Below are 25855 nucleotides of genomic sequence, written 5' to 3'. Positions count from 1 at the left end.
CTCAGACAATAGATGATTGGCTATTTCTTTATCTCCAGTTTTTGCATAATTAGCATTTTAGTGAGCTGTCTTTACTATCTTTTTAGGTGGATGTGAGCTCAGTTGCAAGCCCCATGTTTAAAGGTGGAAGCAGTCACCTTGCCAGCTAGGCTTAGGGATTCTTAGTCAGCTTAGGAAATCCAGGTAGTTCTGTCTCTCAGTTCCACCTCTCAAGAGGAAAACCCAAGTGCTGTTGGGGAGGTTGGCCAATGACAACTCTAACTGCTTCCTGCTGAATTGGAGCAGAGTAGGGGTTGTGCAGTTGAGATTTCCTCAGGAGGGGTGGCTTCCATATCATTAACATCAGAGCATGGGCTAGCAGGCCAGCCCAGGAATCTGTGGTAGATTTTAGTCATGGATTGCATCTGGGGCTCCGTTTGAAGAATGATTTGTAGCTTTACAGCTCCGATTCTGGAAGAGACAAACTTAACAAGGAGGTTAAAGATACAGGGTCCAAAGAGGAGTAGCAATATTATAGCTACTAGAGGTTCTAAGAAGGGGAGAATCCAGGGCATCCATTGGCTGACAAGGCCCCAGAGTTCAGTGTTTTGAAGCTCCTCTGTTCTACGTTGTAATCAATCTCAAATTTCTTTAACTTTCTCAGTCATGATTCCAGATTGATTTACATAATAACAGCATTCTTGCCCTAATAATAAACAGATTCCCCCACTTTCAGTGGTTAGCAAGTCTAAAGCTCTTTGATTTTGAAGGACTACTGCTGCTAGGGAGTTAAGTTGATCTTGCAAGGTGACCAGGGAGTCAGCAACCCATTCCATGTCACCATTTAGTTCTTGAGATAGTTTGTAGTAGAACTGAGCAGAGGTTGTGATACTGCCAATGCCAGTACCTAGTCCACCTAGCACTCCTGCTCCAATAACAAAAGGAAGAATGGGTACTCTTTTGTTGCGGGGCTTAGGTACATGATTGTGTAAATCTTGTTCAGTGTAGATGGTCATGGGGACACTAAGAATGAGAGGAAGCACATAGATTCTGAAGAGCCATTCAAACAACGATAGGCTGAGGTACCACAGACAAAAAAAAAGTATTCCTGAGGGTAGGCAGACTATTCGTGTGAGAGGAGTTTCCCACCTGATTCATTGGGAGTTGATTGTCTCTATAGTATTGCTAAATTCTACACAGGTGAGGTTTGATGTATGGGTTACTCCCAGATTGGAAACAGGAAGTCCTACTAAAATGGAAGTGGCGTTTATTACTGTGCTGAAGTTGTTCCATTGTTCAGGTACAGGGATTGAAATATATGGCCTGAAGTGCAGGTGGAGGCACATCCAACATTTAGTAGGGTTTTGGGCTGAGGCCTCATGGAGCCCAGTGAGGGTAGTATTAAATAGGCTTACCAGGTGAGCATGGGTACAGAGGGTTTTAAGTAATTTCCATTGGTTAGCTGCAGGCAAAAGTATTTTTCCTTCTTCAGTGGCTAGCCATCCTGAGGGGAGGAAACTATGTCCTCATGAGGTTCCCCATCCTATTTCTACTTCTGAGTACTGGGGCTTGGTTTCCCAGAGGTGATTACCCCATACTAGGGGTCATTCTATAAGCATTTCTAATGGAGGTTCCTGCCTTGTGGCTCTTTTGGTTTCAATATCCACTTGGTGGTTCCCTGCTATTTCCCTTTCCTTTCCTTTCTGATGACCCCAGCAGTATAAGACTGCCACATCTTTAGGTTTCTGTGCAGCCAATAATAATCTCCTAATGGCTTCCTGATGTTTGATAGATCTTCCCTCAGAAGTTAGGAATTCCTTTTCTCTCTATATTGCTGCATGGGCATGGAGGACTAGGAAAGCCTACTTAGAATCTGTATATATGCATTTACCCTTTTTCCTTCTAATTCTAGTGCCGAAGTGAGGGCTATTAGTTCTGCCAGCTGAGCACTAGTTCCTGGAGTTAGGGGATTACTTTCAACTATTCCATTATCACTGACCACCACATACCCTGCTATTCAAAGTCATTTTTCTACAAAGGAACTTCTATCAGTATACAAGTTGAGGTTGGGATCAGTGAAGGGAGCCTCTAAAACGTCCCCTCTAGTGGTGTATGTTTGAGCAATCACTTGTTGACAATTATGTTCTGTCTTTTCTTTATTGTCTGGAAGAAATGTACCTGGGTTAAGAGTTGCAGAAGTGTGCATTCACAGCACTAGCACTTCAAATAATAGAGCCTGATATTTAAGTAAAAAGTTGTCTGACAGCCACAAGTCTCCTTTAGCAGTGAGTATGCTGTTCACATCACAAGATGTCCACACAGTAAGATCTCTTCCTTGTATTATTTTAACTGCTAAAGATACCTAGACTGTTACTGCCACCACTATCCATAAACAATGAGGACAACCCTTTGCCACTGCATCAATTTCCTTACTCAGGTATGCCACGGGTTCCAAGCTCATCCCTCAGACCTATGTAAGGACTCCTGGAGCTATTCTTGTTTTTTTCTGTGACATATAAAGAAAAGTCTTGCCCTGTTGGGAAGCTTAACACTGGGGCTTAAGTTAGGGCCTTCTTTAGTGCCTGGAAAGCCTCTTCTGCTTCAGGTGTCCATCTTACTAAATGGGTATTGGCTGTCTGAGTTCCTTTAATTAGTGTATATAGTGGTCTGGCTATTTTGCTGTACCTGGGAATCCATATTCAGCAGAAACCTGTTATGCCAAGGAACACTTTTAGTTGCTTTAGGGTTTTGGGATGAGGATAAGCCAGTATAGGCTGGATAAGTTACTCACAGAGGACCCTGGTGCCTTTGGATAATTTAACCCTAAGTATTTAACCTGCTGGGAAACACTCTTTTCTTACAATCTGTGAAGTTACATTTCCAAGCCCACTGAGGCCTATATTGAAAAACTGAGTATCTCTAGATAAAAACTAGAAAGAAGCTATCTGTGCAACTTCTTTGGGAATGGTTCACTCAGTTCACAGAGTTAAAACTTACTTTTCAATTAGGTGTCTGGAAACACTCTTTTTATAGAATCTGTGAAGAAACATTTTCATGCACACTAAGGCCTATAGCAAAATAAAAGAATATCCTGGGGGGGAGGAGCCAAGACGGCCGAATAGGAACAGCTCCAGTCTACAGCTCCTAGGGTGAGTGCAGGAGAAGATGGGTGATTTCTACATTTCCAAATGAGGTACCGCATTCATCTCACTGGGGAGTGCCGGACAGTGGGTGCAGGACAGTGGGTGCAGCGCACCATGCATGAGCCAAAACAGGGCAAGGCATCACCTCACACAGGAAGTGCAAGAGGTCAGGGAATTCCCTTTCCTAGTCAAAGAAAGGGGTGGCAAATGGCACCTGGAAAATCGGGTCACTCCCACCCTAATACTGAGCTTTTCCAATGGGCTTAACAAACGGCACACCAGGAGATTATATCCCACACATGGCTCAGAGGGCCCTACACCCACGGAGTCTCACTCATTGCTAGCACAGCAGTCTGAGATCAAACTGCAGGGTGGCAGGGAAGCTGGGGAAGGGGCAACCACCATTGCCAAGGCTTGAGTAGGTAAACAAAGCATCCCAGAAGCTCAAAATGGGTGGAGCCCACCACAGCTCAAGGAGGCCTGCCTGCCTCTGTAAGCTCCACCTCTGGAGGCAGGGCACAGACAAACAAAAGGCAGCAGTAACATCTGTAGACTTAAATGTCCCTGTCTGACAGCTTTGAAGAGAGTAGTCGTTCTCCCAGCATGCAGCTTGAGATCTGAGAACAGGCAGACTGCCTCCTCAAGTGGGTCCCTGAACCCTGAGTAACCTAACTGGGAGGCACCCCCCAGTAGGGGTGGACTAACACCTCACACGGCCAGGTATTCCTCCGAGACAAAACTTCCAGAGGAAAAATCAGGCAGCAACATTTGTGGTTCACCAATATCCACTGTTCTGCAGTCACAGCTGCTGATACCCAGGAAAGCAGGGTCTGGAATGGACCTCCAGCAAACTCCAACAGACCTGAAGCTGAGGCTCCTGACTGTTAGAAGGAAAACTAACAAACAGAAAGGACATCCACTCCAAAAACCCATCTGTACGTCACCATCATCAAAGACCAAAGGTAGATAAAACCACAAAGATGGGGAAAAAACAGAGCAGAAAAACTGGAAACTCTAAAAATCAGAGCACATCTCCCCCTCCAAAGGAACACAGCTCCTCACCAGCAATGGAACAAAGCTGGAGGAGAATGACTTTGACGAGTTGAGAGAATAAGGCTTCAGATGATCAAACTACTCTGAGGTAAAGGAGGAAGTTCAAACAAATGGCAAAGAGGTTAAGAACCTTGAAAAAAAAATTAGATGAATGGCTAACTAGAATAACCAATGTGGAGAAGTCCTTAAAGGGCCTGATGGAGCTGAAAACCAAGGCTCAGAACTGCGTGATGAATGCAGAAGCCTCTGTAGCCAATGTGATCAACTGGAAGAAAGGGTATCAGTGATGGAAGATGAAATGAATGAAATGAAGTGAGAAGTTTAGAGAAAAAAGTATAACATGAAACAAACAAAGCCTCCAAGAAATATGGGACTATGGGAAAGACCAAATCTACATCTGATTGGTGTACATGAAAGTGACAGGGAGAATGGAACCAAGTTGGAAAACACTCTGCAGGATATTATCCAGAAGAACGTCCCCAATCTAGCAAGGCAAACCAACATTCAAATTCAGGAAATACAGAGAATGCCACAAAGATACCCTCGAGAAGAGCAACTCCAAGACACATAATTGTCAGATACACCAAAGTTGAAATGAAGGGAAAAATGTTAAGGGCAGCCAGAGAGAAAGGTCGGATTACCCACAAAGGGAAGCCCATCAGACTAACAGCTGATCTCTAGGCAGAAACTCTACAGGCCAGAAGAGAGTGGGGACCAATACTCAACATTCTTAAAGAAAAGAATTTTCAACCCAGCATTTCATATCCAGCCAAACTAAGCTTCATAAGTGAAGGAGAAATAAAATACTTTACAGACAAGCAAATGCTGACCGATTTTGTCACCACCAGGACTGCCCTAAAAGAGCTCCTGAAGGAAGCACTTAACATGGAAAGAAACAATGGGTATCAGCCACTGCAAAAACATGCCAAATTGAAAAGACCATCAAGGTTAGGAAGAAACTGCATCAACTAATGAGCAGAATAACCAGCTATCATCATAATGACAGGATCAAATTCACACATAACAATATTAACCTTAAATGTAAATGGACTAAATGCTCCAATTAAAAGACACAGACTGGAAAATTGGATAAAGAGTCAGGACCCATCAGTGTGTTGTATTCAGGAAACCCATCTCACGTGCAGAGACACACATAGGCTCAGAATAAAAGGATGGAGGAAGGTCTACCAAGCAAATGGAAAACAAAAAAAAGGCAGAGGTTGCAATCCTAGTCTCTGATAAAACAGACTTTAAACCAACAAAGATCAAAAGAGACAAAGAAGGCCATTACATAATGGTAAAGGGATCAATTCAACAAGAAGAGCTAACTATCCTAAATATATATGCACCCAACACAGGAGCACCAAGATTCATAAAGCAAGTCCTTAGAGACCTACAGACAGACTTAGACTCCCACACAAAAATAATGGGAGAGTTTAACACCCAACTGTCAACATTAGACAGATCAATGAGACAGAAAGTTAACAATGATATCCAGGAATTGAACTCAGCTCTGCACCAAGCAGAACGAATAGACATCTACAGAACTCTCCACCACAAATGAATAGAATATACATTCTTTTCTGCACCACACCACACCTATTCCAAAGTTGACCACATAATTGGAAGTAAAGCTCTCCTCAGCAAATGTAAAAGAACAGAAATTATAACAAACTGTCTCTCAGACCACAGTGCAATCAAACTAGAACTCAGGATTAAGAAACTCGCTCAAAACAACTCAACTACATGGAAACTGAACAACCTGCTCCTGAATGACTACTAGGTACATAACGACATGAAGGCAGAAATAAAGACGTTCTTTGAAACCAACAAGAACAAACACACAACATGCCAGAATCTCTGGGACACGTTGAAAGCAGTGTGTGGAGGGAAATTTATAGCACTAAATGCCCACAAGAGAAAGCAGGAAAGATCTAAAATTGACACCCTAACATCACAATTAAAAGAACTAGAGAAGCAAGAGCGTACACATTCAAAAGCTAGCAGAAGGCAGGAAATAACGAAGATCAGAGCAAAACTGAAGCAATAGAGACACAAAAACCCTTCAAAAAAATCAGTGAATCCAGGAGCCAGTTTTTTGAAAAGATCAACAAAATTGATAGACTGCTAGCAAAACTAATAAAGAAGAAAAGAGAGAAGAATCAAATAGATGCAATAAAAAATGATAAAGGGGATATCACCACAATCCCACAGAAATACAAAATACCATCAGATAATATACAAACACCTCTATGAAAATAAACTAGAAAATCTAGAAGAAATTGATAAATTCCTCGACACATACATCCACCCAGGACTAAACCAGGAAGAAGTTGAATCTCTGAATAGACCAATAACAAGCTCTGAAACTGAGGCAATAATCAACAGCTTACCAACCAAAAAAAAGTCCAGGACCAGATGGATTCACAGCCGAATTCTAACGGAGGTGCATGGAGGAGCTGGTACGATTCCTTCAAAAACTATTCCAATCAATAGAAAAAGAGGGAATCCTCCCTAACTCATCTTATGAGGTCAGCATCATCCTGATACCAAAGCTTGGCAGAGACACAACCAAAAAAAAGAATTTTAGACCAATATCCTTGATGAACACTGATGCAAAAATCCTCAATAAAATACTGGCAAACCGAATCCAGCAGCACATCAAAAAGCTTATCCACTGTGATCAAGTGGGCTTCATCTCTGGGATGCAAGGCTGGTTCAACACTTGAAAATCAATAAATGTAATCCAGCATATAAACAGAACCAAAGACGAAAACCACATGATTATCTCAATAGATGCAGAAAAGACCTCTGACAAAATTCAACAACACTTCATGCTAAAAACTCTTAATAAATTAGGTATTGATGGGACATATCTCAAAATAATAAGAGCTATCTATGACAAACCCACAGCCAATATCATACTGAATGGACAAAAACTGGAAGCATTCTCTTTGAAAACTGGCACAAGACAGGGATGCCCTCTCTCACCACTCCTATTCAACATAGTGTTGGAAGTTCTGGCCAGGGCAATCAGGCAAGAGAAGGAAATAGAGGGTATTCAATTAGAAAAAGAGGAAGTCAAATTGTCCCTGTTTGCAGATGACATGATTGTATATCTAGGAAACCCCATTGTCTCATCCCAAAATCTCCTTAAGCTGATAGGCAACTTCAGCAAAGTCTCAGGATACAACATTTAGGAGCCCGCTGAGGCAAATAGTGAAAAACCAAATATCCCAAAATAAAAACTTGAAAGAAGATATCTGAAGCTGCTTTGTGTCATGTGCTTTCAGTTCACAGTTTTCAATGTTACGTTTGATTCAGCAGTTTGAAAACAACTTTTTGTAGGATCTGTGAAAGGATATTTCAAGGCCCAGAAGGCCTGTACTGAAAAACACTATATCCCACAATAAAAACTAGAAAGAAGCTATCAGCGAAACTGCTTTGTGATGTGTGCATTAAACTATAGATGTGTGCATAAACTATATTTTTTTTAGTTCAGCAGTTTGGAAACACTCTTTTTGTAGAATCTGAGAAGGTACACTTATGAGAATATTGAGGCCTATAGTGAAAAACCAAAAATCCTCCGATAAAAACTGGAGGCCGGGCGCGGTGGCTCACGCCTGTAATCCCAGCACTTTGGGAGGCCGAGGCGGGTGGATCACGAGGTCAGGAGATCGAGACCATCCTGGCTAACAAGGTGAAACCCCGTCTCTACTAAAAATACTAAAAATTAGCCGGGCGTGGTGGCGGGTGCCTGTAGTCCTAGCTACTCGGGAGGCTGAGGCAGGAGAATGGCGTGAACCCAGGAGGCGGAGCTTGCAGTGAGCCGAGATTGCACCACTGCACTCCAGCCTGGGCGACAGAGCGAGACTCCGTCTCAAAAAAAAAAAAAAAAACTGGAAAGAAGTTATCTGGTCTGGATTCAGCTCACAGAGTTAAACCTTTCTTTTAATTCAGCAGTTTGGAAACAGTCTTTTTGTAGAATCTGCAAAGGGACATTTAGGAATTCACTGAGGCATATAGTGAAAAACTGAATATCCTGAGACAAAAACTCCAAAAATATATCTGTGAAACTACTTTGTGATGTGTGAATTCAGCTCAAAGAGGAAAACCTGTCCTTTCATTCAGCAGGTTGGAAACATTCTTCCTGTAGTATTTGTGAAGGGACTTTTTGGAGGGCATTGATGCCTATAGTGAAAAACCGAATATACCACGATAAAAAGCTAGAAGAAGTTATCTTTGAAACCACTTTGTGATATGTAACTTCAGCTTATAGAGTGAAACGTTTTGTTTGATTCAGCAGGTTGGAAACACACTTTTTGTAGAATCTGCTAAGGGGTGTTTCGGAGCCTTTGAGGCATATAGTGAAAACCCAAATATCTCTAGATAAAACCTAGAAAGAAGATATCTCTGAAACTGCTTTTGATGTGTGCATTCACTTCACAGAGTTAAACATTACTTTTGAATCAGATGTTTTTAAATGCTCTCTTTATAGAATCTGCAAAGGGACATTTTAGAGACTGCAAAGCCCTATAGTGGAAAACCAAATATCCCAAGCTAAAAACAAGAAAGAAGCTGTTTTTGAACCTGTTTTGTGATGTGTGCATGCAATTCACAGAGTTAAACCTTACTTTTGATTCAGTAGTTTTGAAACACTTTTTTTGTAGAATCTGCGAAGGGACATTTCTGAGCCCACTGAGAACTAAAAGTGAAAAACTGAATATCCATAAATAAAAACTAGAAAGAAGCTATATGTGAAACTGTTTTGTGATTTGTGCATTCAGCTTACAGAGTTAAACCTTACTTTTGATTCGGCAGTTTACAAATATTCTTTTTGTAGTTTGTGCATCAGAACATTTCAAAGGGCATTGAGGCCTATAATGAAAAACTGAATATCCCTTGATAAAAACTAGAAAGAAGCTATATGTGAAATTATTTGTGATGTGTGGATTCAGCTCACAGATTTAAACCTTTCTATTGATTCAGCATGTTGGAAACACTATTTTTGTAAAATCTGCTAAGAAACATTTCTCAGCCCACTGAGGCCTATGGTAAAACACAGAATATCCAGCTATAAAAATGGGAAAGACACTATCTGTGAAGTCACTTTGTGAGGTGTGAATCCAGCTGACAAAGTTAAACCTACCTTTGATTCAGCAGGTTAGAGACACCTTTTTTGTAGAATCAATGAAGGGACATTTCACACCTCACTGAGACCTATAGTAAAAAATTGAATATCCCAACATAAAATTTAGAAAGAAGCTATCAGTGAAACTGCTTTGTGATCTGTGAATTCACCTTACACAGTTAAACCTTTTATTTGATTTGGCAGTTTTGAAACATTCTTTTTGTAGAATCTGTGAAGGGATATTTCAGAGCCCCCTGAGGCCTTTAGTGACTAACCAAATATCATGTGATAAAAACTAGAAAAAAAGCTATCTGAGAAATTTCTTTATGATGTGTACATTCAACTCACAGAATTAAACTTTTCTTTTGTTTAAGGAGTTTGGAAACACTCTTTTTGTACAATCAGCAAAGGGAGATTTTGGAGTGCAGTGAGGCCTATAGTGAAAAACCGAATATCCTGTGATAAGAACTGGAAAGAAGCTATCTGCAAAACTACTTTGTGATGTGTGGATTCATCCCACAGTGTTAAAACTTTCCTTTAATTCAGTGGTTTGGAAACACTCTTTTTGTAGAATCTACTAAGGGACATTTCAGAATGCACTGAGGCCTATAGCAAAAAGGGAAACACTCTTTTTATAGTATCTATGAAGGGACATTTTGGAGAGCATTGGGGCCTATAGTGTAAAACAGGATATATCACGATAAAACCTAGAAGAAGCTATCTTTGAAACTGCTTTGGGATTTGTGCATTCAGCTCACAGAGTGAAACCTTTTGTTTGATTCAGCAGGTTGGAAACACTCTTTTTGTAGAATCTGCAAAGGGACATTCCAGAGCACTTGGAGGTTTATAGTGAAAACTTGAACATCTCTAGATAAAACCTAGAAAGAAGATATCTGTGAAACTGCTTTTGACTTGTGCATTCAGTTCACAAATTTAAACCTTACTTTTGAATCAGATGTTTTTAAAAACTCTCACTATAGAATCTGTGAAGAAACATTTCAGAGCCCACTGAGACCTATAGTGAAAAACCAAATATCCTGAAATAAAAACTAGAAAGAAGCTGTTAAACTGCTTTGTGATGTGTGCATTCAGCTCACAGAGTTAAACCTTTCTTTTGATTCAGCAGATTGGAAACATTCTTTTTCTAGAATCTACAAGGGGACATTTCAGGGCACAGTGAGGCCTACAGTGAAAAACAGAATGTTGCAAAATAAAAACTAGCTAGAAGCTATTTGTGAAAATGCTCTGTGATGTGTACATTCAGGTCAAAGATTTATAACTTACTTTTGATTCAGCAGTTTGGAAACACTCTTTTTGTAGAATCTGCAAAGTGACATTTCAGACCCCACTGAGGCCTATAGTGAAAAACTGAATATCCCAAAATAAAATCTAGAAAGAACCTATCTGTGAAACTGCTTTGTGACATATGCATTCAGTTCACAGTTTTCAATGTAACATTGGATTCAACAGTTTGAAAATACCCCTCTTGTAGTATCTGCAAAGAAACATTTTAGTGCTGACTGAGGCTTAAAGTGAAAAAACGAATATCCAAAAATAAAAATGAGAATCTATCTGTGAAACTGCTTCCTGATGTGTGGATTCAGCTTTCAGGGTTAAACCTTTCTTTTCATTAAGCAGTTTGGAAACATGCTTTTTGTAGAATCAGCCAAGGGACATTTCAGAGTCCAGTGAGGCCTGTAGTGAAAAACCTAATACCCTGTGATAAAAACTAGAAAGAAGCTATCTGTGAAACTGTTTTCTGATATGTACATTCAGCTCACAGAGTTAAACCTTACTTTTGATTCAGTGGATTGGCAAGTCTCTTTTTGTAGAATATGCAAATGGAAATTTTGGAGGGCATTTAGGCTTATAGTAAAAAAATGAATATCCCATGATAAAAACTAGAAAGAAGCTATCTGTGAAACTGCTTTGTGATGTGTAGATTCAGCTCACAGAGTGAAACCATTCTTTTGATTCAGCAGTTTGGAAATATCCCATGATAAAAACTAGAAAGAAGCTATCTGTGAAACTGCTTTGTGATGTCTGCATTCAGCTCACAGAGTCAATCCTTTCTTTTGATTCAGCAGTTTAAAAACACTCTTTTTGCAGAATCTCCAAAGGGACAATTTAGAGCCCACTGAGGCCTATAGTGAAAAACAAAATATCCCAAAAGAAAAACAACAAAGAAGCTATTTGTGATCCTGTTTTGTGAGGCATGCATGCAGTTCACAGAATTAAACCTTACTTTGCATTCTGCAGTTTGGAAACACTCTTTTTGTAGATTGTGCATCAGAACATTTCAAAGGGCATTGAGGCCTATAGTGAAAAACCAAATATCCTGAAATAGAAACTAGAAAAAAGCTATCTGTGAAACTGTTTTGTAATGTGTGGTTTCAGCTCAGAGAGTTAAACCTTTCTTTTGAACCAGGAGTTTGTAAACACTCTTTTTGTAGAATCTGCAAAGAGATATTTCAAGGCACGTTAGGGCCTATAGTGAAAAACCAAATATCCCTCAATACAAACAAGAAAGAAGTTATCTGTGAAACTGCTTTGCAATGTGTAAGTTCATCTCCAAGAGTTAAACTTTGCTTTTGATTCAGCAGCTTAGTAACATTCTTTTTGTATAGTCTACAAGGAGCCATTTTGCAGCCCATTGAGGCCTATATTAAAAAAAAAGAATATGCTGCAATGAAAACTAGAAAATTGTTATCTGCTAAACCACTTTGCAACATGTGGATTCCAGAAGTTAAACTTTTCTTTTGATTTAGCATGTTGAAAACATTCTTTTTCTAGAATCTTCAAAGGAACATTTCGGAGCCCACTGATGCCTATACTGAAATACCAAATATTCTACCATAAAAACTAGAAAGAAGCTATCTGTGAAACTGCTTTGTGATGTGTGAATTCATCTTAAAGAGCTAAACCTTTCCTTTGATTCAGCATGTCAGAAACCCTCTTTTTGAAGCATCTACAAAGGGACAGTTGAGATCCCATTGAGGCCTATAGTGAAAAATGGAATACCCTGCAAAAAAAAACTAGAAAGAGTCTAACTGTAAAGCCGCTTTTGGATGTGCAGATTCATTTCACCAAGATAAACATTTCTTTTGTTTCAGCAGGTTGAAAGCACTCTATGTATAGAATTTACAAATGGACATTTCAGAACTTTATGAGGCCTATAGTGAAATTCCAAATATACCAACATAAAAACTATAAAGAAGCTATTTGTGAAACCACTTTGTGTGTGTGGATTTAGCTTACAGAGTTGAACCTTTCTTTTGATTCAGCAGGGTGGAAACACTCTTTTTGTAGGATCTGTGAAAGAATATATTGGAGCCCACTGAGGCCTATAGTGAAAAACGGAATATCCTGTGATAAAAACTAGAAAAAAGCTATCTGTGAAACAGCTTTGTGGTGTGTGGATTCAGCTCACAGAGTTAAATCTTTCTTTTGATTCAGCTGGTTGGAAACCCTCATTTTGTAGACTCTGTGAAGGGATATTACAAGGCCTAGTGAGGCCTGTAGTGAAAAACCAAATATTCCATAACAAAAACTAGCAACAAACTTTCTGTTGAATGGTTTTATGATGTGTGCAATTATTGTACAGAGTTAAAACTTACTTTGGATTCAACAGGTTGGAAACTCTCTATTTTTAGAATCCACAATGGTATATTTTGGAGCCCATTGAGGTGTATAGTGAAAAACTGAATATCCCATGATAAAAACTAGAAACAAGATATCTGTAAAACTGCTTTGCTATGTGTGGATTCACCTTACAGAGTTAAAAAGTTCTTTTGATTCTGCAAACACTCTTCCTGTGGAATGTACAAAGGACATTTCTGAGCCCATCAAGAACTATAGTGAAAAGCAGATTATCACATAATAAAAACTAGAAACAAGCTATCTGGGAAACTGCTTGGCAATGTGTGAGTTCATCTAACAGAGTTAAAACTTTCTTTGACTCAGCCGGTTGGAAACTTTTTTTAGACTCTACTAAGGGATGGCCAGGCACAGTGGCTCACACCTGTAATTCCAGCACTATGGGATGCTGAAGTGGGTGGATCATGAGGTCAGGAGATGGGGACCATCCTGGCTAACACGGTAAATGCTGTCTCTACTAAAAATACAAAAAAAAAAAAAAAAAAGGCAGGGCTTGGTGGTGGGTGCCTGTAGTCCCAGCTACTCAGGAGGCTGAGGAAGGAGAATGATGTGAATGCAGGAGGTGGAGCATGCAGTGAGCCTAGATCATGCCACTGTACTCCAACCTGAGTGACAGATTGAGACTCCATCTCAAAAAAAAATCTACTAAGGGACATTTTGGAGCCCATTGAATCCTACAGTGAAAAATTGAATATTCTGCAATAAATCTGTGAAACAGCTTTGTGATATGTGGATTCATCTCACAGAGTTAAGCTTTTCTTTTGATTCAGCCAGTTCAAAACACTCTTTTTGTAGAATCTGCAAAGTGACATTTCAGAGCCAATTGAGGCCAATAATGAAAAACCGAATATCCTACTATGCAAACTAGAGCAAGCTAGCTATGAAACGATTATGTCATATTTGGATTCATTTCACAGACCTAAACTTCTCTTTTGATTCAGAAGGCTGGAAACACTCTTTAAGTAGAATCTCTATAGGGACATATCAAAGCCCATTGAGGTCTATTTTGAAAAACTGAATATCCCACAACAAAAACTAGAAACAAGGGCAGGCACTGTGGCTCACACTTGTAATCCCAGCACTTTATGAGTCTAAGGTGGGCAGATCACCTGCGGTGAGGAGTTTAAGACCAGCTTGACCAACATGGAGAAACCCTGTCTCTAATAAAAATACAAATTGCTCTGGGCATTATGGTGCATGTTTCAAATCCCAGCTATTCAGGAGGCTGAGGCAGGAGAATTGCTTAAACCCAGGAGGTGGAGGTTTTGGTGAACAGAGACCGCACCATTGCACTTTAACCTGGTCAACAAGACCAAAACTGCTTCTCAAAAAAAAAAAAAATCTAGAAACAAACAAGCTCTCTGTGAAACCTTTATGCGATGTGTGGATTCATCTCACAGAGATAGGCCTTTCTTTTGATGCAGTAGGTTGTAAACCTCTTTTAGTAGAGCCTTAGAAGGAACATTGCAGAGCCCATGAAGTCTATTGGAAAAAAAACGAATATCCCGTGATAAAAATGAGAAATAATATACCTGTGAAACGGCATTATGATGTGCGGATTGATCTCACAGAGATAAACTTTTCTTCTGACTTAGCATTTTGGAAACACTCTATTTGTGGAATATTCAAAGGGTAATTTCAGAACACATTAAGACCTATTGTGAAAAACCGAATATCTGGAGATAAAGAATAGAAATAAGCTATCTGTGAAGCTGCTTTGGAATGTGTGGATTCATTTCACAGAGTTGAACCTTTCTTTTGATTCAGCAGGTTAGAAACCATCTTTTTTTAGAATCTACGAAGGGATATTTTGGAACCCATTGAGGCCTATAGTGAAAAACCAAATATTCCAAGACAGTAACTAAAAACAAGCTCTCTGTGAAATCACTTTGCAATGTGTTCATTCATTTCACAGAGGTAAACCTTTTTTTGATTCAGCAGGTTGGAAATTCTATTTATGTAGAATCCACCAAGAGACAATTTGGAGCCTATTAAGGCCTATAGGGAAAAACCGAGTAACCTGCATTAAAAACAAGAAACAAGCTATCTGTGAAACCACTTAATGATGTGTGGATTCATCTCACAGAGGTAAACCTTTCCTTTGATTCAGTAGGTTGGAAAAATTATTTTTCTAGAATCTGCAAAGGGACATTTCAGAGCCCATTAAGGCCTATAGGGAAAAACAGAATTTCCCATGATAAAAAATATAAACAAAGTATCTGTGAAACCACTTCATGATGTGTGGATTCATCTCATGGAGTTAAACCTTTCTTTTGATTCAGCAGGTTGGAAACACTCTTTTTGTAGAATCTATGAAGGGACATTTCAGAGCCCATTGAAGCCAGTAGTGAAAAACTGAATATCCCGCAATATTAGTCTGATGGGATTCCCCTTGTGGGTGACCTGACTTTTCTCTCTGGCTGTCTTTAACATTTTTTTCTTCATTTTAACCTTGGTGACTCTGGTGATTATGTATATTCCTTGGGATTACTCTTCTCGAGGAATATCTCTGTGGTGTTTTCTGTATTTCCTGAATTTGAAGGTTGGCCTGTCCTGCTAGGTTGGAGAAGTTCTCCTGGGTAATATCCTGAACACTGTTTTCCAGCTTGGTTCCATCCTCCCCATCACTTTTAGGTAACCAGTCAAATGTAGATTTGGTGTTTTCACATAGTCCCATATTTCCTGGAGGCTTTGTTCTTTTCTTTTTAGTCTTCTTTCTATAATCTTGTATTCTCGCTTTATTTCATTAAGTTGATTTTCTTTTCTTTCTTTTTTTTTTTTTTTTGAGACAGAATCTCACTCTTTCGCCCAGGCCAACTGCCGTGGCGCTATCTCAGCTCACTGCAAGCTCTGCCTCCTGAGTTCATGCCATTCTCCTGCCTCAGCCTCTCAAGTAGCTGAGGCTACAGGCACCTGCCACCGTGCCCGGCTAATTTTTTTGTATTTTTAGTAGAGATGGAGTTTCACTGTGTTAGCCAGGATGGTCTCGATCTCCTGACCTCCTGATCTGCCTGCCTTGGCCTCCCAAAGTGCTGAGATTACAAGCATGAGCCACCATGCCTGGCCAGTTGATTTTCAATCTCTGATTTTTTTCCACTTGATTTATTCAGCTATTGATGCTTCATGAAATTCTTGTGCTTTGTTTTTCAGCTCCATCAGGTCATTTATGCTCTTCTCTAGACTGGTTATTCTAGTTATCAGTTTGTCTAACCTTTTTTCAAGGTTCTTAGGTTCCTTGCATTGCATTAGAACATGCTTTTTTAGCTCAGAGGAGTTTGTTATTCCCCACCTTCTGAAGCCGACTTCTGTCAATCCATCAAACTCATTTTCCATGCTGTTTTGTTCCCTTCCTGGTGAGTTGAGATTTTTTTTTTTTTTCTGAAATGGAGTCTCGCTGTGTCACGAAGACTGGAGTGCAGTGCTGTGATCTCAGCTCACTGCAATCTCCGCCACCCAGCACAGTTGGTAGCCATACTCTCCAAGGTGGTCCCCACAGCTAATCAAGCAGGGTCCCTGAAAAACACAGCCTAAGTCCCCAGTCATTAGATCACCTGGAACTTCCATTCAGAGATGAGAGACTGACTGGAAATTCTCTCAGTCAAGGTCCAAGCCTAAAAGAATCACCGGCACACCCACTAGGACTAAGACAATTTTTAAAAGAATCATTTCTTTGTTTTGGGTGCATCCATGTATTTCTGTATAATGAAATTACTTATTGTAAATGTTACTTTTTTTACTCATCACGTGTACCATCCTGTGATAGACAGACCAGGGGACTCATCACATCAGAGTCTATAAGGCCAGAAGCTGACATCCTCAATTTCTACTTAGATTGAATTTAAACAAGCCAGCCAAACACTCTGCAGTGAAACTCTCATAAGGACAAGCGACTGAAAAAGGAAATAAACAAAACAAAAACAATGCTGTCAGGGGAAGTGGCTCACGCCTGTCATCCCCACACTTTGGGAACCTGAAGGCTCATGAATCCCTTGATCCCAGGCAATCCAGAACAGCCTTGGCAACATGGTGAAACCTCCTCTCTACAAAAATACAAACATTAGTTGGTTTCATAATCTGGACTCAAAATTATAAATAAATAGATTAAAATTTAAAATAAAACAATCTTAAATGCTGTATTCTGTTATTTTTGCTTCCTACCCTGAGAAAAACATAATATAGCTGTTGTCTGTCTGTCTGTCCATCTGTTTGTGACAGGGTCTCACTCTGACTGTCATCCAGGCTGCAGGGCAGTGACACCATTATGGGTGACTGCAGCATCAACCTCTTCAGGGTTAGGTGATTCTCCCACTTTGGCCTCCCAAGTAGCCAGGACCACAGGCATGTACTTCGGGTTTTGGCTGTGTTGTCCAAGACTTGACTCGAGTTCCTAGGTTCAAGCATTCCTACTGCCTCAGTCTCCCAAAGTGTTGGGGTTGTAGACGTGAGCCACTGCACCCAGCCTGACTTAATACATCTGGTCTCACTATATCTTGAACACATGCCCGTGGAGAACTCAAGTCAAGGGAGTGTCAACCAGCGACTTTCAGCATTCTCTCCCGAAAGGGTGGAGGTGGATGGTGGCCGAGTGTGCTGCACTCCTGTGGTTTTACATGGCCACTTGTAGAGGATAGATTTCAAATGTTTCTGTAGAGGCACAAGCCACAGTCATTCGGGGCACCCGAGCAAGGGATGGGGTTTCTGACAGTGTCTTAAGGGCCAGGATCTGCCAAGGCCTATGTCCCACGGTGGGGTTGATGCAATCCAGGGTAGAGGGAGCCATTTGTCCTCAGTGAGTTCTAGTCCTAGGCCCCACTGCACAGACCAAGTCAGTAGGAACAGTCCCTCATCCTACATGCCACATCCCTCCACTGAAGTTGAGAGCAGACCCGTTTTCCAAACATGAGGTGACTCGTGGTTTGAAATGGGTGACAAGGGGCCGGACATTCCTAAATTGGCAGGATAAAGGTCATTCTGTCGCATAGAATGAGGTGTGGTTTGAATCTAGAATCTCCAGTTAAAACCAGTGAAGGTGGCTGGGTGCAGTGGCTCATGTCTGTCATCCCAGTACTTTGGGAGGCTGAGGCAGGCAGATAACGAGGTCATGATTGTGAGACCAGCCTGGCCAACATGGTGAAACCCCATCTCTACTAAAAATACAAAAATTAACTGGGTGTGGTGGTGTGTGCCTGTAATCTTAGCTACTCAGGAGGCTGGGCAGGAGAATTGCTTGAACCCAAAAGGCGGAGCCACTGTAAATCCAGCCTGGTGGACAGAGCGAGACTCCATCTCAGAAACAAACAAACAAGCAAAGCCAATGAAGGTGTTTAACTCAAAGTGTCACACTCAGGTCTCCTGACAGGATACATCCAGCACCCGGGGAAATGTCAGGGGGTGGGGTGGAAATTATTCTGTGGCCTCAAGGGAGGGTTTGAGAGGTAGTCCCACATAAGTGACGGCCTAAGAAATTCCCTTCGCTCAAGAAGCCATATTCATTTCTAGCCTGTAGCCACCCATGCTGGAGAATCAGGCTCTCTAGAGAACCCTTCGTGAAATGGGTTCTCGCTCCATTCAATAAAAATGGGAGAATCTGTTTCCCAGCAAGCAGCCACAGGTTAAAGATGATGCCAAGATCAAACAAACATCCCATCTATGCACTCCGGACACTCGCATAATGAGAGTGTAAGGTTCTACTCACACCGTGTGGTTTTGTAACCTCCAACGTGTGTGCTGGTGTGGGACGCTGTAGACAGAGGAGGGGAAAGAGTGGCAGTGTCCGGGTGGTGCCGGAGACATGGGACGTGGTTGGATTGGTCAGAGTCTAGGGAACTCATCACCTGTCAGGACGTCTCCCCTCCTGCTCTTCTGTCTGCCCTACTCTCCACATCTTCACAGTGCAGTGGAGACCATGTGGGTGGAGGTTGCTGTCGTGCTGGACTTAAGCAGAGGAAGGTAGCCCTCCCAAATATCTCCCTGGAGTGGGTGGCTTGGGCAGGCTGACAAGAATGCTGATGGTGATGGTGAGAGTGATATACGGTGGAGGCCAAGGACCAATGTAGAGGTATGCATTTGACCTCGTTGGGAGTGGTCAGCTTTGTGAAGTCCCATGCATCCTTCCAGAGGAAGCTAGCAAGCATGGTCTTGAGGATCACAGCTCCCCAGCAGAGGCACTTGTGTTCACACAGAATCCTGGCAAGGCAAGTTCTTAGCAGGCTTAGGCCTCCTAGCCAAAAAGCTGAAACCACTTCTGGGAGGTTTTTCAAAGAGCCAGTGGTTCAACAAGGGGCCATGGGTAGTTTTGGAAATGGAGAAAAGTGTTTGGTGATACATATTTAAGACAGAACAGACAGGGCTCAGTCATGGGTTGTTTAGGACATGGGGTGATACAGATTGAGAAAACCCTCCTAGCATCCTAGGTGAACAGAGGTACGATTTATCAAGACAGTAATTCTGGGTCACAGCTGAAGCGAGGGAGAATCAAACTCAGATTTTAGGGTTGGATCTTTATTAATATGTAATATCTATGAGGTATCCAAGCCCAGAAATCAACTCACCAGTTCTGTACAGGATTCTGTATGGAGATCAAATCTGGGATTTCTAAAGTTAAGAATTCACCCTTGGTAATAGATTAGATTAGATCTACCTGAGCCTATTTTAGAAAAAAAGACAGGGAGGGACAGAATAAGACAGAGAGAGAAAGATACAGAGAGAGAGAGAGAGAGAATAAGAGGGAGACAAAGGCAGAGAGAGATGACATAAAAAAAGAAAGAGAAAAAGAGAGACACAGAGAAAGAGAGAGGCAGATGGACAGAGAAAGAGACTGACAGAGAGAGACAGAGACAAAGAGAGACAGAGAGAGAGACACACAGAGATAAAGAAAGAGAGAGAGAATGACAGAAGACAGAGAGAGACACACAGAGATAAAGAAAGAGAGAGAGAATGACAGAAGACAGAGAGAGACACAGACTAAGAAACAGAGACAGGAAGAGAGAGAAACAGGCAGACAGACATAGACAAAGAGAGAGAGAGAAGGACAGAGAGGGACAAGGAAAGGGACAGAGTGAGAGAGACAGAGACAGAGAGAGAGAGACAGAGAGATGGAGAGAGGAAGAGGAAGAGGAAGGGGGTACTCAAGAAATAATTACACATATTTTATAAAGCTTTGATGCCATAAATGGTGGCCGGAGTATGCTCCGAAAACAACAACATCAAAAACAATAGCGGCAGCAGCAGCACTCATGAATTTCTAGAAAATAAGATGTTATGAACTACAGTTTACATTAACTGGCTCTCACTACACATTCAGAGATTCGCAAAAGCGCTAGTTAACAACAGAAGAAAACAGCAGCTAACATGTCCTGGGGAAAATATACGGTCTTCCTAAAAATTGGTGAATTCTACTTCACCTGAAAAGAAATAAATAAGAAAAAGGATAGACACAAACAAAACAAAATAAACAAGCAAACAAACATGGGCCAATGCATCGTCTCTGGAAATCTTAAATGAGCAAAACGCGTTTTAGAAAGTGTTTCTATTTTGGGCAAATACTAATAAGGCCCAGGGTAGAGCTGTGACCACCCTTTCCATTTTGAAAATATGCTAGCCTGAGGGAGGAGAAAATAAAACATCTTGACAAGTTGTTTGAGACCCAGCCAGGATGAAGCTTTCCTAGGTAGGGAGGCCTGAGGAGGGAAGGGGGAAAAACCCACAACTGCAGTCCGGCCCACCGGCCGGCTTGCCCACGCGGGTCAAGGGCTATGCCATCTGCCCAAGCTGCCTCTGGGGAAGTGGAACCGTGCCGCCCCCATCTTCAAAAACGGTGGCCAATGAGTGATGCCTGACGACCACCAATGCAAATGTCAGCCTGGCCAGAATGAGATCGCCGGTGAGGGGTAGGGGAAGGGGAGAGAAGACAGCGACATGCAAGAGTGGTTCTGGAACGTTTCCAAGCAGGATGCTGGGAGGCGGGGGGGTTGGGGGAAACCCACCTAACTAACACTAAACTAAGGTAAAGGGGCATGGGGGACTGGGGGGAGATTTAAAATGACTCCACATAAAGCCAAAGTGGAAGAGCCTATGCGCATTTAAGAAACCAACACACGAAGAAAAATAAAGTGCTGGTAAAAGAACAACAGGGGCCCCGCCAAGGCTGAGGTTCCCTAAGCAACGAGGGAGAGAGGGAGGGGCCTCCAGAAGGGAGGGAGAGAAACCAGTTGCCCCAGGCTTTGTAAAGTCGGCCAGACCTCCCTTCGTGCCACTTCGACTTTCAATAACAGTGGCCGCCAGGTGACGCCCGAAGACAACCGATGCTTGCAAGTGTGTGCACGGAAAAGAAGCGAACAAAGGATCTCTCTGGGTTCCGGTGGAGGTTGGGGAGAGGGGCGGCAGAGGCACACCCACTCCCTGACCTCTTGCCCATCCCTCTCAGTCCAGGTCGTTTCTGGGCCCAGGGAGTCCTCCCAGCCGATGCCCACAACTAGTCGACCAGAGCCTTCAGGGGACACAGCCTACCTTTCTGCTCATGGGATCGTCTGGAACTTCCTTCCCCACAGAGAGAAAAGAGAACCACCAGAGCACGGGCGTGCGGACTGAGACTAGGTCCCGAGGTGGGACCTATCTAAGGCAGAAGACCAGTCCATAGCGTTTCAGAGTATACTCCAGACCCACGACCTCAGAGTGGCAATACCTGTCACAAAGGGAAGAATTCCATGAAATCCACGCTCCCGGACACAGCGTGGATTTCACAGAGAGGACAGCTGGCACCACACTCCCTCCTGTTCTGGGGCCAGTTTTCACTGACGTAGTACCCGTTTCTCAGTCGTGTTCCCCAAAGTCCACCCTGTGGTGAATCAGTCAGGAATCTAGTTCAGTGAATCCCGAAACATCCACATCCGACCTCTAAGATCGGAGTCCGCACACTACACATCGCTCCACGCAGTGTCTCGCCACAATAACATCACTGCCGTCCTAGCCTGGTAGCGACACAGTGGCATTTATTAGAAATCACTCTACGGAGTTTCGCTCTTGTTGCCCAGGCTGGAGTGTAGCGGCACTATCTCGGCTCACTGAAACCTCTGTCCCTCAGGTTCAAGCGAATTTTCTGCCTCAGTCTCCCAAGTACCTGCAATTACAAGCATGTGCCACCACGAACGGTTAATTTTGTATTTTTAGTAGAGACAGGGTTACTCCATGTGAGTCTGACTGGTCTTAAACTCCTGACCTCAGGTGATCCACCCACCTCGGCCTCCCAAAGTACTGGGATTACAGGCATCAGCCACTGCACCCCACCATGTGTATAGAATTTTATGCCACAATAATGAGCTTTCTTCCTCGGCACCTTCACAATTGGTTTCACTAGGTAAAATTTTCTTTAACCGTTTATTTTTAAGTGGAGGAGTTTGTCAGGGAAATACGAGAAGTATAGACGCCACAAGTGACAGGGGGAAAAGTCTGAAAATGCCCCTTTCATCCAAATTGAGACCTGGCCTCGACCTCCCCAAAGCATACACCGAGTGGAGAAGCCCAGCAAGGCCCGTCTGTCTAGATTCCTCTCGTCCTCTCCAAGCACGGTGCTCCTTCCTTTCATGGAAGGGGCAGGGCCCTTCCCGGAACGGGGGTCTCAGGACCTACCGTCAAACCAGACACACCCTATGGAACCCAAGCATATACACAGACAATTTCCCTGTCATCTCAGGGCCTTCGTTCTGCAGACTTCCGTGAAGACAGGTCCCAGAAACACGTCTGCCTATTCTTTTATTCATCTGCCTCTGACCAGTTGAGGTTTCAGGTGAAACTTCAGAGGGCCAAAGGCAAAGTGCTCCCTCTGCCCCCACGTGACCTTTTTGTGAGCGGGGGAAAATGACGGTCTCCCCAGGCCAAGGTCACCAGATACCCCGATCCGTTTTTCCCCTCCCAGTGGGATTCCGTACATCCGTCTTGGGGCGACACACAGTCTGCTAGCCACCGACAACAGGCGTGACGATCACACTGTCTAAAAGTGAAGAAGATAGAAAACAAAACTAACTTACTTAACTGAGTAACTAACGGGGAGAGGGGACTCAGGAAGTCGACCTATAGCAAAAATTACACATCATTCAGAGCATAACGGCCGCAGTGAAAGGCGGCAGAACACGCGCTTTTAAAGGCTAAAATCTGGGCTGCTCACGCCTGTCATGCCAGCAATTTGGGAGGCCCAGGAGAGTGGATCACTTCAAGTCAGGAGTTCGAGACCACCCTGGCCAACATGGCAAAACCCCATCTCTACTAAAAATACAACAATTAGCCGGGAGTGGCTGTGTGCGCCTGTAATCCCAGCTACTGAAGGCTGAAGCAGGAGAATCGCTGGAATCCAGAAGGCAGAGGTTGCAGTGAGCCGAGACAGCACCACTGCACCCCAGCCTGGGCAGCAGAGCAAGACACTCAGTCTCCAAAAAAAAAAGACTGAAATACTCCCCCGCCTTCCTTCCCTTTTCCCCTTCAGAAACTACAGTGGTTTGCAGTTTCTGATTCCTTAAGAGGCAGAAAATATTCCATGGGGCTAACTGTGGCTTTCTTCCATTGCCGCTGAAAGTCCCCCACAAGGCCGGATAAACCCTGACTCAGGTCGAGGAGGTGGTGTTTGGTTTTATTTCTCTCTCTCTCTCTCTCAACTTTTATTTCTTGTTCAAGCATACATGTGCAAGATTGTTATATAGGTAACTTCTGACTGGGGGTTCAGTGTGAGGATTATTTCATCAACCGGGTACTCAGCGCAATACCTGACAGTTTTTGTGTTTTTATCTGAAACTGTCTCTCCTCCCACTCCTCCTCCCTCAAGTAGAGCCCCGTGTCTGTCTTCCCCCTTTCTCCCCAAGTGTTCTCATTATTTAGTTCCCACTTATAGATGAGAACACGAGGTATTAATTATTTTTGGTTTCATCTTCGGTGATGGTGATAAAAGAGGCATGACACTAAATCGACCCTTAGGACACTCCCCTCCGTCCTCACCCCACACCCCCTCCCCACACACACCCTCACCCCTGTACCCCCTACTCAAGCTCAACAAAGGAAGAAAGAAAGTAAAGTAAAAGGTCAGCCTCCAAAGCGGTGGAGGCGGGGAATCTCAAAGGGTGAGCAAGCGGTGGGGGACAGGGTATGTCCTGGCCAAACTAGCAAAGGTGGGGGACTGACTTTCTAGCCCCACCCCACCCCCCAGTCGCCAACCGCAGCCAGGCTTCCGGTGGGGTGGTGCCTGCAAAAGCTTCTGAATGGAGAGAGGCCTGAGGCTATGGAAGTCACCAGCTCTGACTCCAGGAAGGGAACAAAGCTTTGTGCATTTTAATGGGGCTTTGGAACGCGGTGCTGTGGCTTCCAAAGTGATGCGCCTCGCCTGGCACAGAGCAAGACTCGTTCTAAAAAAAAAAAAAAGGAAAAAAAAAATAGTAGACTAGTTGTGGTTGTGAATCATTCCCCTGAGGCCAGGCGAAGTGGCTCACGCTCATCATTCCAGCACCTTGAGACACTGAATCAGGAGGATTGCAACGAAGTGATGAGACTCTAAAAAATTTAAAAGTGATCTGGGCACAGAGGCGAGTGTCTGTGGTCCCAGGTACTCTACTATGGAGGCTGAGGAGGAAAGATCGCTTGAGCTAAGATGTGTCCAGCTGCAATGAGTGAGCTATGATGACACCACTGCACTCCAGCCAGGGTGACAGAGTGAGACGCTGTCTCTAAATCAATAAATCAAATCACTGAAAGGAGCTCTCTATTTCTTACTTTCAATGGATGTCTCTTTAGGCCAGATGGGCATGGTGGCTCACCCCAGTAATCCCAGCACTTTGGGAATCCAAGGCGGGAGGACTGAAAAAAGAAGCAAAGAAAAAGAGAAAGGTGGGGGGAGGCGTATCTCCTTGACTGGTGACTAAAAGTACACAAACCCAAAAGGAAGGAACGTGTGTAGGATTTGGTAAACGGATCCTGTTTTCTTAAATTACTGTACAGTGTTGTCATCTTAAAGATGAGTGAGGCCAGGGGCGGTGGCTCACGCCTGTAATCCGAGAACTTTGGGAGGCTGAAGCTGGTGGATCATGAGGCCAGGAGTTCAAGACCAGCCTGACCAAGATGGTGAAACCACGTCTCTACTAAAAATACAAAAATTAGCCAGGCGCGGTGGCAGGAGCCTGTAGTCCCTGCTACTGGAGAGGCTGAGGCAGGAGAATCACTTGACCCAGGAGGCAGAGATTGCAGTGTGCCAAGGTTACGGGACACTGCACTCTAGCCTGGGGGACAGAGCAAGACTCCGTCTCCAAAAAAAGAATTAAAAACAAACAAACAAACAAAAAGACTAGTGGGCCAGCCTAGCCAACATGGCTAAACCCTGCTTGTCTCTACTAAAAATGCAAATATCAGCCAGGCGTGGTGGCACATGCTGGGGAAGACCACTCAGGGAAGCCGAGGCATGAGAATCACTTGAGCCTGGGAGGCGGAGGTAGCAGCCATCCTAATTCGAGCCACCGCACTCCAGCCTGGGTGAAAGAGTGAGAACCTATCTCAAAAAAAGAAAGATGAGGCTGGGCACAGTGGCTCACACCTGTAATCCCAGCACTTTCGTAGGCCAAGGCAGGTGGATCACAACCTCAGGAGTTCAGGACTAGCCTGACCAATATGGTGAAACCCCGTCTCTACCAAACATACAAAAATTAGCTAGGCTTGGTGGTGTACTCCTGTAGTTCCAGCCGTTTGGGTGGCTGAGGCAGGGGAATCGCTTGAACCCGGGAGGTGGAGGTTGCAGTGAACCGAGCTTGCACCACTGCACTCCAGCCTGGGTGATAGAGGGAGACTCCGTCTCAAAAAAAAAAAGAAAAAAGAAAGAAAGAAAGAAAGAAAGATGGAAAATATGGAAAATATAGATCTTAGA

The 25855-nt window shown here is 43.1% G+C and overlaps 1 pseudogene; it reads right to left on the bottom strand.

The window, feature by feature from the left end:
- Positions 1-257: 257 nt before the first annotated feature.
- On the bottom strand, positions 258-1427 carry LOC129525984 (syncytin-1-like; annotated as a pseudogene).
- Positions 1428-25855: the final 24428 nt, after the last annotated feature.

Source organism: Gorilla gorilla, chromosome 10 (assembly GCF_029281585.2).
Source record: "Gorilla gorilla gorilla isolate KB3781 chromosome 10, NHGRI_mGorGor1-v2.1_pri, whole genome shotgun sequence".
Lineage (NCBI taxonomy): Eukaryota > Metazoa > Chordata > Mammalia > Primates > Hominidae > Gorilla > Gorilla gorilla.
This window is presented reverse-complemented; position numbering and strand designations above follow the sequence as displayed.